This window comes from Rhinoderma darwinii, chromosome 3 (genome assembly GCF_050947455.1).
Source record: "Rhinoderma darwinii isolate aRhiDar2 chromosome 3, aRhiDar2.hap1, whole genome shotgun sequence".
In the NCBI taxonomy this organism is placed as follows: Eukaryota; Metazoa; Chordata; class Amphibia; order Anura; family Rhinodermatidae; genus Rhinoderma; species Rhinoderma darwinii.
Window position 1 is genome coordinate 48,130,758 of NC_134689.1, and position 15,839 is coordinate 48,146,596.

Here is a 15,839-nt window from a genome sequence, read left to right on the forward strand (position 1 = left end):
CTTTGCACTCAATCCTATGTCAGTCTCCAGCTAGGGAGGGGGTGTAACCCGTGTCCCTTGCAGCCTGATGGTATCCTCTCCTTACCGTGTAACATCACTGCTGCACTAGATTATATACAAGTAATCACAGCCCTGTACACACACTCCACTTATCACTGAACAGCGGGTAACATTGCGCCTTTTACTTAGTTCAGTCACCACTACTTTTCCCCATGCCCTAAACACTGCTGCAAATCTATCTTGTCCTTCTTGAAGTGCTCCCCCTCCTCCTCCCCTCACCTTAGATGCTCAGGAATACTAGTGACGTACTTCTTATTTGGATCTCTGCTGCTTCAAAATAGAGGTTTCTGAACATAAGAGACGCATGGGGCTGGGGACGGGTGACAGGGACGGGTGACAGGGGCGGGGCCCGGAGCTCGATGCTCCCTGCAAGTGCAAAGGAAGTCACATTGGGCCGCGATCAGTGTGCGCACACGTCATTCATCATTGGAAGCTGACAATGTGTATTCAGTCATGGCCAGTGGTGCAGTCTATCCAGGCCTGTCTATATACTGTGATGAGAACAATAATCTGAGGTGATTCTGTAGATGAAACAAAGTTGTTTATCACCTGAGAAATTGTTTGTCGTTAAATGTATAAAATCACAGGGATCGGTATTTTGCCTCAATACCTAAAAACGCAAGTACTAACATTGTAAAGTCGCTTTCAGAAGGCCATACACCCAAGCCCCCGCACTTCTACTGAAGTTAGATCATCAGAAGACCTAACTTCGGTTTAGTAGAACCGCAGGTGATGGGTTTTGCAGCTGCAATATTGAACATTAATGTGCAGATGTATTACACCTGTCTGAAACCAGTATAACAGCTCGTATACATGGCCATATTACAGCTCCTTGTATGAGTGAAGTGCCAAGAACGGGGCTGGATGTCAAGCTGTTAGAGCAAAGCTCAGAAGGGGAACAGCACCAGAACTTCAAAAAAGATAGGGGTGCAAGCTCAACAGGACTGGATCCATCTGTCCCCAACAAATGCAAAAAGGAGAACCAGGCAACATATCCAAAGTAAAGGGAACTTTTTATTCATCCATGCAACGTTTTAGCTCCTCAGAGCCTTTCTCAAGGCTCCGAGGAGCTAAAATGTTGCATGGGTGAACAAAAAAATTCCTTTTTTCTTAGACGTGCTGTCTTGTTCTCCTTTTGCAAGCTGTTAGAGCAGCCTCTTTGGGCAAGACTCCTGAACCCCCAGGTCAGGATCCCGTCTTTGGCACTTAGGTCACTTTCAGTCCGGCATACGTTGCATCAGGATTTGTTCATGGGGTTTTTCCATCTTGGACATTTATGGCATATCCTGTAGTCCAATAGATGCAGATCCCAAAGGACCTGCCCCTATTACTATGACAGGGCCCCTGAACCCAGAGCTACACTGTTTCCGTAACTCCTATAGAAGTGAATGGGAGATATAGAAACAGAGTAGCACGGCAAACTACACTTTCTATCGTTACAGAGATCCAAAAACAGCCTAGCTCTCTGTATAAAGCTGTTTCCATAGCTCCCGACCACCTCATCAGGAAGCTTCCAGGAGGCGGTGGGAGTCGAGCAAGGTAGAACGTGGTTTAGGGGGGCCCCGTTCTAGAGATAGTTGCGAGTCCCAAATGTGGATATGAAATTCCTTTAAGCTTCTCATCTGTGCCTCGGGTTTCACCTAGAGACTCCGGTAGCAGTTCCTTCACTTTTAAAGTCAAGAACGCAGAATGTCTAACTTTTCTTGTTGTCAAAGCTACTGAACCCCAACGGACCCTCTTATAAGTCATTGGCGCCTATTGGGCACCGTTTTGAGTCATCGTATGACAAAGTCCAGCATTGTGTTGCGGCTTGCCTTAATACACGTCTTACACACGGAGCCATTGGGCTCTGTTTACAGATGTGTTTAACCAAAGCAGAAAGTGACCACAGCACTGGACCACAAGTGGGTGCACGCCTCAATAGGACCGGATCCGCGGTTCCCGATATCAGATAGACAAATGGAAGTGCTGTCTCCTCATCTATTTTGTCTACAGATGTGTTTAGACCCCCCCCCCCTCACGGTTTCTATTACTTTTGATGGCAAGATTATCGCAGCATGCAGTACTATTCTTGTCGTCAAAAGTGATGGACACCCCAACAGACCCCATTATAAGTCTGTGAAGGTCTGTCAGTGACCTGTGGATCTATCACAGCATCATGGTTTCCATTTCAAACAGAAGCCAGTGTGAACATTGCCTAATATGACTGCGTTCACGAGCAGTAAGGGTATGTGCACACACACTAATTACGTCCGTAATTGACGGACGTATTTCGGCCGCAAGTCCCGGACCGAACACAGTGCAGGGAGCCGGGCTCCTAGCATCGTACTTATGTACGATGCTAGGAGTCCCTGCCTCGCTGCAGGACAACTGTCCCGTACTGTAATCATGTTTTCAGTACGGGACAGTAGTTCCACGGGGAGGCAGGGACTCCTAGAGTCGTACATAAGTATGATGCTAGGAGCCCGGCTCCCTGCACTGTGTTCGGTCCGGGACTTGCGGCCGAAATACGTCCGTCAAATACGGACGTAATTAGTGTGTGTGCACATACCCTAAGTGTAACATGTCCTTAGGCCTCATTCCTCACACATTTAAGATTGTCCGTTTTTTGCATCAGTATTTTGGCGCCAAAATCGTGAGTGGCTTTAGGCTATGTTCACACGGGGTCTTTTGCCGAGTTTTTTGACGCGGAAACCGCGTCGCAAAACTCGGCAGAAACGGCCCGAGAACGCCTCCCATTGATTTCAATGGGAGGCGTCGGCGTCTTTTTCCCGCGAGCAGTAAAACTGCCTCGCGGGAAAAAGAAGCGACATGCCCTATCTTCGGGCGCTTCCGCCTCCGACCTCCCATTGACTTCAATGGGAGGCAGGAGAAAGCGTGTTTTATGCCCGCGGCGCTCAATGGCCGCGGGCGAAAAACGGCGCGATAATTGCTGTTCACACGGAGTATTTTGGGGGAGGAATATCTGCCTCAAAATTCCGTTTGGAACTTTGAGGCACATATTCCTCCCCCAAAATACTCCGTGTGAACATAGCCTTAAAGAAGAGAAGTGGTATAAATCTTTCCTCTGTGTTTAAGATACAGTCCTGGTTTTGGCTTGCAAATACTGATGCAAAATACTGACCAAATCTGCAATGTGAAAATGAGGCCTTTAGAGTGCCACATGGCCCGAAGACCGCATTACAAAACCGCAGCAATAATTGTAAACTATGTGCGGTCATTGCTACGCATAAGGGCAGCCTCAAAGGAGTACCATACTAATGTTAAACAGAAAGTTGTATGAATATATATGCCACTCACTCTTTATAATATACACTCAATAAGGGCCTGTTCACACCAGCTTTTCCCTTCTGTTGAGAGGTTCTGTCGGAAGTTTCCGTCGGGTTAACCCCTCAACAGAAAGGCAAACGGAAACCTTAGCTTCCTTTTGCATCACCATTGATCTCTTTTAGGAGCCACGAATATTGTAGCCCTATTATGTGGAACTTTCAGTTGGCTACACGTTAGGAGTCAAGATGGATCCTCTCCACACCAGGTTACACCGACTCGGTCATTTTTCTAAAGTATTTACCTCAAATGGTCAGAAAGATATTATGGAAAATAGCACCAAATGTAGAGATGAAAATACAGAAATACTTTAGTTTAATTTTCCAAGAGCGGCTTACCTCCTACAATATCCTTATAAACTGTGTAAGGTAACATATAGACATCCTGGCTTCAAAATGACCAAAATGTATGTATGTATGTATGTATGTATGTATGCACGCCCTCAGAGACTCGGCCCGCTCCAGAAGTACCTGCACTGTATGGAGGAACATTTCCAAAGCAACAATGCTCGTTTTCTGGTGTAAGGAGATATGAAAAATGTCTACATCACTTTTTCCAACAACTATAACAATATTAATTTATGTTGGGAAAAGGGAGGGGGTTACTTTTATTTTCCACTTTTCTCATGAATGGCATTGCACAGCTGCATGTTCCATATCAGAGAAAACACTAGTGTTGTAAATTGTACCATATTATGAAATGTCCCCGAACGTTCACACTAGCTACCACTGCGTTACTATTGACGTTACACTCATTGTGCCTGTAGTTTCATATCTAACACTGTACTAGTTATCACTACAATCCCAGCGTTCAAGCCTAATTCGTTACATGAACTCCTGAGTATAACACCGCCCGCCATGTACGCAAGTGGCAGCTAAACGGCCAGTCAGCGCCTCTGTCGCCTGCAGCTCTGTATAATGACATAACATGTGCAGGTGTTTCCTGCCTCCCGGGACTCACAGAGTTAACAGTGAGCGGTCGCTTGGAGGCCAGAGTCACGCAGTATGAGAACAGAAAACGGTGTGCGCTGTCACAGAGAGCGGTAATAGACTACGTTCTCCATAACATTTTTCACCGTCAGTGAATTTTAGCTGCGTGATACGTGAAAGACTCAGGCGCCTGAAGTGGCCTACTAACCACACCCACCACTTCCCGCCTCAACATTTTACGCGCGACCAAACGGGCCCGCCTCCTCCTCATAACTGCGAACTTGGCTACCACCAAAGCGCATTCAAAGGAGCCACGCCCCTCAACCTGACAGCTTACTGACGGTGTCTGCCACTGCTTTCAATGTAGATGCCAACTTCACAGCTATTCCGTGACGCCATTGGCTCCGCCCAATCACGTGGTCGCAGTTTTCACTCAGCGCCCATTTTACCTTCTATGAATTTCCATTTGTAGAAGTGTGGTAATGTTTTTCAGTGTCCCTTCAGTGACTGGCACAGCGCAGTATCTCTGTTCCCTGGTCTTTATCAGAGGGAATTTGAGAACTGACGCTAAACCTTATTCTGCTATAGGAATATGCTGTAGACTGTAGTACATTAGACTTTTATAGTCTACATACATACTGCCTTTTTATGTCTCAGATCTCATGTGAGAAAATACACATTTGCGACTAGTGACTTACTGAATGTCTAATCTCCAGGGATGTTACTATATTTTGTGTAGTAGTGAAAATAAAATAGCTTTCTTGTACTGTCCAACTAGACTTATATTTAAAGGGTTTGTTTTGTCGTCGTCCCGTCCCCCCCCCAGGTGCAAGCCTGCTGCCAGGAGGAGTTGTATGGAGCAGTGAACGAGCATGTGCCAAGCCACTCAGTTCAAAGTCTGGCACTGACGGACACTGGCCAACACTCGGCTCAGCATTTCCCGTTTGTGTTATTGCCTTCTAAGGGTATGTTCACACGTCTTAACAAATTACGTCTTAAATTACGGAGCTGATTTCAGGCGAAAACAGCTCCTGAATTTCAGACGTTTTTGCAAGTACTTGCGTTTTCCGCGGCGTCCATTACGGACGTAATTGGAGCTGTTTTTCAATGGAGTCAATGAAAAACGGCTCCAAAAACGTCCAAAGAAGTGACATGCACTTCTTTGACGCGGGCATATTTTTACGCGCCGTCTATTGACAGCGACGCGTAAAATTACACCTCGTCTGAACAGAAAATCGTAAAACCCATTGCAAGCAATGGGCAGATGTTTGCAGGCGTAATGGAGCCGTCTTTTCAGGCGTAATTCGAGGCGTAAAACGCCTGAATTACGTCTGAAAATAGGTTGTGTGCACGTACCCTTATGGAGCAGCAGGGCACGTGCTTGACCACTGCTCCATTCAACTCCTGGCAGCGGGCTTGCGGCTGGGGGTGACACGGAACCCCATTCTTGCAATCAGTGGGGGTCCCATCAGTTGGACCCCCTACCATCTATTAGTTATCACCTATCCAGGGTCGAAATTTTGAGGTCCAGGTTGTAATAATTTCTTTATTAGGAGTATTATTCAACACCATCTATAACAAAAAGTATATAAAAAGTGTGAACTATCTAGAGGGAGTTGATTTCTAAGTAATCAACTATAATGTGCACTTCACCACTCTGATAGCCTGTGCTAGTCCGAATCCATCCATTCTCCTAAGATAATAGTTGGTCCAATAGAGACTCTACCGTCCACATGTAGGTGTGCACCTGTACAGGTGGCGCTCTGTGTAGTTCCGCTGGGACCAGGGCTGCCATCAGGAATTTCAGGGCCCCCTACAGCTAAATTTTCTGGGCCCCCCTACCGTGGCACCGCCTGTTAACGGTACTCCGTCCAGCACTATATCATGGTACCCAGGGCCGCCATCAGGGGGGGTATTATGGGTACTGATGTGAGAGGCCCAGCCAAACCTAATTCAAAGGGGGGCCCGGCGACTGCCGCGACTTGCCTTTGGTAGAAAATAAACAGGCCCCTGCAATGGGGCCCGTTTTTTTCACCAAAAGAATGTCGTGAGCTGCGGGCCCCCCTTTCAATTAGGTTTGGCCGGGCCTCTCACATCAGTACCCATAATACCCCCCCTGATGGCGGCCCTGGGTAGCACCGATCGATCGCGCGCACCCGCAAACTCCTGCGCATGCGCACCCGCGACCGCCTGGAACCGCGCACCGAATTTTGAGGCAGATTTTGACCTGCCCACACTATCTTGAGGCGTTTTTTGCCCGCGGCGATTGAGGACAGCAGACAAAAAACGCAGGGAAAAATGCATTTTCTGCCTCCCATTGATTTCGATGGGAGGTCAGAGGCAGAACCGCGGCAAGAAAGGATGTGCTGCTTTTTCTTTTTTCCGCGACTGGCTCCCATTGATTTCAGATTAAATCAATGGGAGGCGGTTTTGGAAGTTTTTTGGTGCTGATTCTGACGCAGTGTCCGAGTCAATATCAAGGGCCAAAAACTCTGTGAACTGGGCCTTATTGTTAGGGCTTATTCAGACGAACGTGTAATACATCCGTGCAACGCGTGTGATTTTCACGCGCCTCGCACGGACCTATGTTACTCTATGGGGCCGTTCAGACTGTCAGTGATTTTCATGCTGCGTGAGTCCGTGTGTCCGCTGCGTAAAACTCACGACATGTCCGATATTTGTGCATTGTTCGCGCATCACGCACCCATTGAAGTCAATGGGTGCGTGAAAATCACGCCCAGCACTTCCGCAGCCGTATAAACTATGAATGAAAACAGAAAAGCACCACGTGCTACAAACATACAAACAGAGTGTCATAATGATGGCGGCTGCGCGAAAATCACGCAGCCGCGCATCATACGCTGCTGACACACGGAGCTGTTATGGACCTTTTGCATGCGCAAAACGCCACGTTTTTGCGCACACAAAAAGCACACGCTTGTGTGAATCCGGCCTTAGGGTAGGAACACACTAGGCATGAACACTGCGGATTTTATGCAACACATTTTATTGTGGAAAATCCGCAGCGTATTACAGTCGCAACAGAATGGATGAGATTAGAACAAATCTCATCCACACGCTGCAAAAAAAATGGACCTGCAGTGTGGCTTTTTAAGCCTCAGCGTGTCAATGTATTCTGTGGAATCGCTGCTCCTCTGTTGCGGAAATTCTGCGGTTCTGCCGCAAAAATCACACATGAGAAAAAAAAAAAAAGGCACTTTTTTAAATTTATAAAAAAGTTTAGACTTGCCCCGGCCGTAGTCCTGGTGACGCGATCCTCTATTCTTAGCGCAGCTCGGCCTCCTGTCATGACGTTTCATCCCATGTGACTGCTGCAGCGGTCACATGGTCTACAGCGTCATCCCAGGAGGCGGGGCTACATTCAGAAGAGAGAGATGCGTCACCTAAACTACGGCCGGGGCAAGTCGAAACTTTTTTTTCCCTGCAGGATTCCCGCAGCGGACATGCCTTACGAAACCTGCGCCACTATTTGGTGCGGTTTTGCTGGCGGAATTCCCTGCGGCTACCGGGGCAGATAAGCTGTGTAGTTTTACTCAGCATATCCGCCTAGTGTGTCCCTTATGATGTCGCTCCTGGAGCTGCTGCCGGTCTCTAAATAGGCAGTTGGTCCAGTAGAATTTGGAATTATTTTTTTTTTGTGAACCAGCTTAAAAAAATACAAAACTTTTGTGTTAGGGCCTGTTCACATCACCGTTCGCTTCCGTTCCGTCTGAGGTTTCCGTCGGGTGAACCCCGCAACGGAAAGTGAAAGTGACAGCTTCCGTTTCCGTCACCATTAGCGCAGTCGACTACGCTATTGATTCCGTCCGAAAACCTGCCGGAATGGTGACTGAAACGGAAGCTGTGCTGTCACTTTCACTTTCCGTTGCGGGGTTCACCCTACAGAAACCTCAGACGGAACCCCGGAGCGGAAGCCCTAACAATAAGGCCCAGTTCACAGAGTTTTTGGCCCTTGATATTGACTCGGACACTGTGTCAGAATCAGCACCAAAAAACTTCCAAAACCGCCTACCATTGATTTAATCTGAAATGAATGGGAGCCAGTCGCGGAAAAAAGAAAAAGCAGCACGTCCTTTCTTGCCGCGGTTCCGCCTCTCACCTCCCATCGAAATCAATGGGAGGCAGAAAATGCATTTTTCGCTGCATTTTTTGTCTGCTGTCCTCAATCGCAGCGAGCAAAAAACGCAGCAAGATAGTGTGTGCAGGTCAAAATCTGCCTCAAAATTCTTTAAGGAATATTGAGCCAGATTTTTTCTGCCTGCAAAATACTCTGTGTGAACAGGGCCATACTTAAACAGCACTTTGAGACACTTTACTCACCGTGTCAGAAGAGCTGCTCCCACTCCAGTCCTCTTCAGGCGATGTCTTCGGTCCAGACGTCGTCCTTCACCTCCAGGCTCCAGAAAATGGCGGGGATCGTAGAACTGCCGCCGCGCAACAACTAGACTCCTCCCCCTCTCCTTACGCAGCTACGCTCTGGAGAAGGAGGCGGAGTCGGACGAGGAGGCGGACGAGGAGGCGGACGAGGAGGCGGACGAGGAGGCGGACGAGGAGGCGGAGTCGGATGAGGACAAGGAGGAGGACGAGGAGGCGGAGTCGGAGGCGGGCCAGCAGGTAAGTAACCGTGCGCCGCTGTCCCTGTGTGGCTGTCCTTCCCCGTCGATGTACTTGTGTTGCTCCCTCTCGGCGGCGCGCCTGGTTGTGCGCGGTCGTGGGCTCGTGCGCGGTCGTGGGCTCGTGCGCTCGTGCTTGCGGTCGTCCGCGCTCGTACGCACGCAAGCGGTGGTGTTTCGCGGCGCGGCAACGGTGATGAGAGGGGGGCCCGCTGCCCCAGCTCGGGGGCCCGCAGCAGCTCACGACATTGTTTTGGTGAAAAGAACAGGCCCCATTGCAGGGGCTTGTTTTTTTCTACCAAAAGAAAGTCGCGGCAGTTGCCGGGCCCCCCTTTCAATTAAGTTTGGCCGGGCCCCCTACAGTACTACCCCTAATACCCCCCTGATGGCGGCCCTGGCTGGGACTTGTAGTTCTAAACGATCTCCACTCCCAAAGAAATGTAGTAAGGGCTTTTAAAAGATCAAGGGTATATAGAGCAGCTCTGCAGGATCGTTGTCTCAAGTTAGAAAGGTTTAAGCATACTTACAAAGTTAAAATGTTTAACAAGTATACCTAAAAAAAAAAAGTAGCACACAGCACGTCAAGTAGTTAGCCCAACCCAGGGTTTCGCCGTTCCGGCTTCCACCAGGTCATGATTTCCATATAGTTAAGTTAATGTCATCCTCTAAAAGACATTTAGGATGAATTTAGAGGCTTCTTATCTCAACCACAACGAGTACACCCTTAATATGGTTAATATAGCGGGAAGCCTAGAGGCACACTTTAAATCAGGGTCCGTGATGCCAGTTTACGTCCTCATGGTACATAAAGATGTAGAGGCTTTAGAGCTGCATCCCATTTACAGTTTGCACTACACAGCTCTGCTCCCTGCCACTGGCTGCGCAGGTAACTGCAGCATAGCTCCATTTAAAACCAGCGCTGTTGCCCCTTTTTTTAGGATTAATGGGGTTTCCAGAGGTCGGATCAGAACATTACATTGCAGGGCCCGGTCCCTTCTTCAAAGTAACTATTGCTGGGCTCTTCTTCAAAAAACTGATGCTGGGTAGTATCATGACGTTATGTGCAACGGCGCATATAACGTCCCGACGCTGGCGTCATGACATGCACCGCCGCACACACCATCCTGACTTCAGCGTCAGTCTTGTGAAGAAGAGCCAAGCGTTGGTTATTTTGGAGACGGGAACGGGCCACGTAATGGGGCCCGTTCCTTTCTTCAAATTAACTTTGGGCAGCAGCGCTGGCTGCAGGGATCAGTGCTGGCTGGCAGGCGGCCCATGTACTTTCTTTTTTTAGTCCGTTTCTGTGAAGCAGGGCCGAGACGCCCGGCAAACAGAGGCGCCTAGACGGAACTGGATGAAAGAAGACCCAAGTGGTAAGGGCATAGGGGTCTGATTTTTATAGAGGGGGTCTGGTCTGGGGTGTAAATTTATTTAGTGGTCTGATTGGGGTAGTATATAAATTAGGGGTCAGGTTGGGATTCTGAAATAATTTTGGTGTCTATTCTGGGGTCTGACTTAATGTAGGGGGTTGATTGGGGTGTCAATTAATTTAGGGGTTTGGTCTGCGGTCTAAATAAATTTAGGGGTCTGGTCAGGGGTCTGAATTAATTTAGGGGACTGGTCGGGGGTCTGAAATAATTTAGAGGTCTGGTAAGGGTTATAAATTAATTAAGGGGTCTGAATCAGTTTTGGAATCTGTCTGGGAGTCTGAATTAAGTTAAGGGTCTGGTCAGGGGTTATTCATTTTGTATCTGGTGTCTACGCAGGTGAAATGTGTGCGACGTGTGAAGAGGAGGTGTAGACTTCGTCCAGGCTTGCCGAGGCAGTGGGAAAACGTAGACTCTGTAGGATCCAGAAGCAGCAACCCGCACTGCATTTTGGTGAGTGACTCTGCTGTGTAAAAGCAACTTCAGGGCAATGATTATATTTATGTTGCCCCCCTGCACACCTACTTTTTCCCCCTTGGCCTTTCACAGAGCCCCTGCCCACCTGTCTCTCCCCTGCCCCTCCACAGAGCCTGTGTCAGGGTGCATATCCTCCCTTGCTCCACTCCCATACCTGCCACTTTCTGCTCTCTTAGCCATCTCCTACCCCACAAGCCCTTGCCACCGAGTCTTTCCCCCTTGTCCCCTGACTGAGCCCCAGCCCACCTACTGTCTCCACCCTGCCCCTTCCACAGAGTCACTGCCAGTTTGCGTCTCAACCTAGTTCCACTCCTGCCAAATTACGTTTTCAACGCTTTGACTTTATGGGGCCCAGAAATTTCTGATGGCCTCCTAAATTAATTTAGAGAACATACCCCTAAATTAATTTAAACCCCAGACCAGACTCCTAAATTAACTTACACCCCCAATCAGACCCCTACATTAATTCCGACCCCAGACCAGACCCTTAAATTAATACAGAATCCCAACCTGACCCCTAAATTCAGACCTCTAATTTAATTTGCACCTCAAATCAGAACCCTAAATTAATTTACAGACCAGACCCCCCCCAAAAAATGTAGACCCCCCTATGTACTTACTGCTCCCGAGTCCTCTTTCCTCCACTTCCGTCTGTGCGCCCCTTCACTTTAGGCGCCTCTTATTTTCTGGGCGCCTTTGCCCTGCTTCACAAGCTTGGCCAAAAAAAAAAAGTACAGGGGCCCGTTCTCTACAAGATTGACGCTGACGTCAGGATGTTGTGTACGGCGGTGCATACATCATGACGCCTGCGTCAGGACATTATATTCGCCATTGCACATAACGTCGGGATTCTACCCAGCGTCATTCTTGTGAAGAAGAGCCCAGCATTAATTACTTTGGAGAATGGATCAAGCCATGCAATGTAATGGAGACCGTTCCTTTCTTCAAATTAACTTTGGGCAGCGGCGGTGGACAGTGCCAGCGGATGGGTCACTGTACTTTTCATTTTTTGGCCAGGCCCCTAATGGGAGTACCAGCGGTGCTGCCCTGATGGTGGCCCTGGACGCCGCTGTCTCGGATTTGCATATGGAGATGACTTGCCCTCGGATGGTCCATCTCTTGTGGCACTTCCCTTGCTCGTTACCTTACAGTGGTTCCAGCTTGAGCAGCATCCTCACTAACAGCGTGTTAGTGAAGAGCGGAGGAAGACAGCTCCGTTGAGGTCAGGACTCAGCTTCTAGATGTAAGTATATAACTTTATGTATGTAACTGTCTTATATCTTTTATTGCCTCTGCATTTTTTTTTGCAGATTTCCATGTCTTGGACTACGTTGGATCATCGTAGGATTCTGAATTTACAAATAAAATTGTCAAAGAGGACTGTAACAGGGGCTGTATTTTTTTATTGTATAATAGCGTTATTAATGAAGATGTCTTACCGAAAACTCTCCATCACTATTGCTAGAGCTTAGTCAGCCAGAGGTATGCTTTGTCCACCTTTGATTGACACTAGCCCTTCCATACTATTACCCCGGTACCCAACGCACCAGGGGTACCAAGAAGAGCCGGGAACCAACAGAAGAGAGCAGCTGCTGGCTGGTCGTTTTAGGGTATGTTCACATGCAAATTAAAAAACTTCTGAAAATACGGAGCTGTGTTCAAGGGTAAACAGCTCCTGATTTTAAGAAGTTTTTTAAGACACTCACGTTTTTCGCTGCGTTTTTTACGGCCCTTTTTGCATCTGTTTTCAATATAGTCTATGAAAAACGTCCCAAGAAGTGACTTGCACTTCTTTTTTGCGGCCGTTTGTTTATGCGGCCGTTTTTCAAAATGTTTTCTTATGTTAAAGCACGCAGTGAAAAGACAGCCCCTTAGCATAAGTACCCATAATGACCGCCGTAAAAATATGTATGGGCGGTTATTAAAGAGTTAAGCCACTTTCTATATAGTCTTTACCATTTTGCTGCTGTAGAGTCTGTGTAGCTCCTGTAGATAACTGGCTGTGCTGCTACTACGAAGTCAAATCTGTCAATTCACTTCTCCTGACACACTGACCTAATACAGTGGAGAGGGGGCAAAACTTCCCAGTGTTTAGGGAGTGCAGATAACACTAGGCTGTCAGTATCAGAGTTTAGATAGGGAGGAGAGCACAGTGTGAATGAGGGGAGAATCACAAAGACTAGGTGTAGAGAGAAAGCTCTGCTCATATATGAGAGTTAGTGAAGCCAGCAGCACCCTGGACACACAGATGTCACATCCAGCATGTATTACTGGTAGGGAAATGTCCACATGAGTAAAGACTGAAACTAGAGCAGCTTGCAAACTTATTATCAGGGGGCATGAAAATGAATAAAGGAATGAAGTTTGCAGCCTGAAAGAGGAGAACTCTTTTAACTCCAGGTAACCACTAACATATATAAATATTATTCTTTCATGTGAAAAGTGTCCATAGCCTTTATATTGTCTTGAACTTTTCAATAAGCTTTGCATAATTTACTAGTAGTAATTCACTGTATTTTAACGATATATATTGTGCTCCCACAAATATGAACATTTGAAAATTCACTGAAGTGATAAATGAGTAAAATTTATAATTTTTATTTCATAGCTATCTAAAAACAGGGGTACAATCACCACTGTGAAAAGCCCAACCGTGTATTTAAAAACGTATTAAACACAATACTCCCAGTCCTAGTTCGTTTGCGAACCCTTTGTGACTGGGTATGTAAACAGAGATATCAAAATATGGAATCAGCGTATAACATTGGTAAAGCAGTGGTTTGGACCCTCGTTCACACAGGAGCCTGCGTTAACCGCACCAGATTCTCCCAATGTACAGATGCACAACAATGCCACTGCCCCCTACGCAAAATTCCCTCACTTCACCCGACCCGAAGTGAAGTGGGTCGGGTGAAGTGAGGGAATTTTGCGCAGGGGGCAGTGGCATTGTTGTGCATCTGTACATTGGGAGAATCTGGTGCGGTTAACGCAGGCTCCTGTGTGAACGAGGGTCCAAACCACTGCTTTACCAATGTTATACGCTGATTCCATATTTTGATATCTCTGTTTACATACCCAGTCACAAAGGGTTCGCAAACGAACTAGGACTGAGAGTATTGTGTTTAATACGTTTTTAAATACACGGTTGGGCTTTTCACAGTGGTGATTGTACCCCTGTTTTTAGATAGCTATGAAATAAAAATTATACATTTTACTCATTTATCACTTCAGTGAATTTTCATAATTTACTAGTAGAAGCGAATATAAGAAACTTTGTTATCATATTAGATAAAAATGTGTCATGTTACTGGTGTATTAAGCTGGACCCTTTTGGCTTAACTCTTTCCCGACATGCGCCGTACATGTACGGCGCTGTCGGGAGGTGGTTCCCGCAAAGCGCCGTACATGTACGGCGCAGTGATTGTGCGGGCTCAGAAGCAGAACCGGCACCATCACCGCGGGGTGACAGCTGTATTATACAGCTGGCACCCTCCTGTAACTGCCAGGACCGGAGCTATTCTCCGATCCGGCAGATTAACCCCTCAGATGCTGCGCTCAAAAGAGCGCAGCATCTGATAGGTTTTCACCCGATCGGCAACCCAGTGATGCAATCGCTGGGTTGCTGTGGCAATCGGACGCCAGAAAATGGCGTCCCAGTCTGCCTTGTACGGGAGCCGATGAGGACCCGCCTTCGGCGTGTCCTCATAGGCTTGCTGTCAGTGAATAACTGACAGCGCTAATACACTGCACTACGTATGTAGTGCAGTGTATTAGAGTAGCGATCGGGGCATCAGGCCCTCATGTCCCCTAGTGGGACAAGTCAGAAAAGTAAAAAAAAGTTAATAAAAATGTGGTAAAACAATAAAAACACACACATTTCAAATAAAAATAAAGCTAAACTGACTTTTTCCCCATAGTAAGTCTTTTATTATGGGAAAAACCGTAAAAATAAAAAAAACTATACATAATTGGTATCGCCGCGTCCGCAACGACCCAAACTACAAAACTATTATGTAATTTATCCCGCACGGTGAACGCCGTAAAAAAAAAACATGAAAAACAACGCCAGAATCTTTGTTTTTAGGTCACATCTCCTTCCAAAAAATGCTATAAAAAGTGATCAAAAAGTCACATTTACTCCAAAATAGTACTAATAAAAACGGCAATCCGTCCCGCAAAAAATAATCCCTGACACCGCTTTGTGCACGCAAAAATAATAACGTTATGGGTCTTACAATATGGCGACACAGAAAACAAATGATTTTATAAAAAAAGTGATTTTATTGTGCAAAAGCTGCAATACATAAAAAAAACTATATAAATTTGGTATCGCCGTAATCGTATCGACCCGCAGAATAAAGCGAACATGTAATTTAGGGCGCACTGTGGATGCCGATAAAAAAAACAATAAAAAACGATTCCAGAATTGCTTGTTTTTGGTAATTTCCTTTACCAAAAAATGAAATAAAAAGTGATCAAAAAGTCGTATGTGTTCTAAAATGGTACCAATAAAATCTACAGTCCGTCTCGCAAAAAACGAGCCCGCACACCGCTCAATCAACTGAAAAACAAAAAAGTTACGGCACTAGTAATGCGGTGATGAAAAAACATCTCAATGCGCAGGCTGGAGGGGAACATTCCTTCAGTTTCAGGGCCCTAGTATTGAGGAACTAGGAAAGGGCAGGGACATAGCACATCCGCTGGAAGCGAGGGCGCCCGTATTATACCAGCGCAAAACTTTCCCAGCAATATTTCCCAAACTACGAAGGAGAAAAAGTCCCCAAAAGGTGCAGAGCATTACAGAAGGGGGATAAGAAAGAAAACCGTTTATCAGTGTGACACTGGCCTGCGCATAACGGATCGCTTCACAGCGTAACACACACCTATGGATAATTGTATTATTTACCCCATTATTATACCCTCTTATTATGCCCTGATGTACTCCGCACAGATTACATATACCCTGATGGACTCCGCACAGATTA

At 46.8% G+C, this 15,839-nt stretch overlaps 1 protein-coding gene and 1 long non-coding RNA gene across 5 annotated transcripts in view; one reads left to right on the top strand and one right to left on the bottom strand.

Moving 5' to 3' along the window:
- JADE2 (jade family PHD finger 2) overlaps positions 1–422 on the bottom strand; it is a 404,193-nt gene extending 403,771 nt beyond the window's left edge. Inside the window, exon 1 of one of the 3 annotated variants that reach the window (XM_075856334.1) lies at positions 280–422. The gene's annotated coding sequence lies outside the window, so the exon portion shown is untranslated. The remainder of the gene's footprint in view (positions 1–279) is intronic. The other 2 variants (XM_075856333.1, XM_075856332.1) reach the window with 2 other exon arrangements.
- Positions 423–4,017: 3,595 nt separating this feature from the next.
- Positions 4,018–12,247, top strand: LOC142750981 (uncharacterized). Of its 2 annotated transcripts, none has more exons than XR_012882662.1 (3): positions 4,018–4,795; positions 10,717–10,830; positions 12,165–12,247. It is a non-coding gene; the product is annotated as an uncharacterized LOC142750981 (long non-coding RNA). The 2 variants fall into 2 exon arrangements; XR_012882663.1 differs by having other exon boundaries at positions 4,018–4,429.
- Positions 12,248–15,839: the final 3,592 nt, after the last annotated feature.